Source organism: Laccaria bicolor, genomic scaffold (genome assembly GCF_000143565.1).
Source record: "Laccaria bicolor S238N-H82 LACBIscaffold_462 genomic scaffold, whole genome shotgun sequence".
NCBI classification, from domain to species: domain Eukaryota; kingdom Fungi; phylum Basidiomycota; class Agaricomycetes; order Agaricales; family Hydnangiaceae; genus Laccaria; species Laccaria bicolor.
Genome location: NW_001890303.1, coordinates 1 through 1718, shown reverse-complemented (window position 1 = coordinate 1718; position 1718 = coordinate 1).

The following is a 1718-nucleotide window of genomic DNA, read 5'->3' as shown; positions in this document are numbered from 1 at the left end:
GGAAGGTGACTTTCTTCCTATTTCCATGTATATCAATCTTTCCCTGAGCAATGTGCCAACAGTGTCCAAGTCATGCTTTGCAGGCATATATAGCCTCACGAGCATCCTCCCAGGTGTCAAAGACACTACCTTTGCAAACAATTCCAGGGGCCAGCTGCACTAACCGCGATGCCGGCTGAGCAGCAGTTTCTGTGAGACACCCCTTAGACAGTGGACTTAGCGTTGCTGAAGTTCAGTCCAGAACTTCGGTTCAAACCCGAACCCTCTGAACTGAATGCAAAGTTCGGTTCAAGTTCAGGTTCAGGTTCGGGCTCCAGAAAATTTCTGGAGAACAGGTTCGGACTGAACCGAACCTCCAAACATTTAGCCACTGGGGGGCCCACTTTCCCTCTGTTTTGGACATTTTTTTTGCATTTTTTTCATTCAAAACTATCGTGATCTGTAACAACTACAGTATTTAAATGTAAAGTATCAATCCTTCATCTGGGTGATGGTTGATGGCCATATTTTGGGTTGCTTTCCCACACGTGCACTTGTTGGGGTCTGTTCAATGTTGTATACAGTATAATATCTATTTGGCTTATCAAACTGGTTTGTGCCACGGCATTGCATAAATAACTGATTTTTAGAGATTACACATGTGTTTCGAAGCATTTGGACACAAAAAAAAATTGAAAAAATTGGTTTTAAAAAATTACAAGGTTCAGAAGGTTTGAACCTGAACTGAACACACAGTTTGGGTTCAGTTCAGGTTCGGAAAATTTGTAGGAGGTTCAGGTTCAGGTTCGGACCAAAGGGGGTCTGAACTGGACTGAACTGAACTTCGGCAACACTAAGTGGACTGCAGAGATCTATCACATCCTGTTCACGTTTCAGGATGTGACACAGCTGAGCAGGGAAGAATTTGAGTTTTGTGATTTGAGAGAGAGGTTTGCGGTCCTTGGGGCTAGAGGAGAGATCTATGATGTCATTTGACTTCGTCTCTATTTTTGTTGTTGGTATCGAGGAGGATATCGAGGAGGATGAGACATCAGAGCCAGATGATATCATGATGATAGATTGCTGGCGACGGCACTGGCGGCGAGCAGAGTGTTGCATAGGGGGAGCAGGCAATACTTATCACTCCTCCACCTATTCCTACTGGACTCCTGGATTCCTACTGGATTCCTACTGGATTCCTACTGGATTTTAACATTCTTTCCAGAAAAGCATTTTCACATATGTCTTAATTCCCCCTCCTACTGAACTCCTACTGGACTCCTACTGGACTCCTACTGGACTCCAATTGAACTTAAACAAAGTGAATGCAATGTTTCAGAGATGGGATTCCTACTGGATTCCTACTGGAGTAACCACTTTCTACCTTATGCCACCTTAAAAGTTCATACAAAGCTGATATTTGAACATAGAATATTATATTGATAACTATAGACATAATTATATACAAAAAGTATTTTACTAGGGAAGGGGGTAGAAGGAAATGGGGGTGGACAGGGAAAGGACAGGGAAAAGGAAGGGGGAAGGGACAGGGACAGGGGGGGAAGGGATAGGAGGGACAGGGGGAGGGGGAGGGGAAAGGAATGGGGTACATGGAAATGGGGGGAAGGGAGAGGGAATGGGGTACATAGAAATGGGGGATAGGGAGAGGGAAAGGGGATAGGGAAGGGGGGAGGGAAGGGGTACAGGGAAGGGGGAAGGACAATGCTCACCATCGTGGC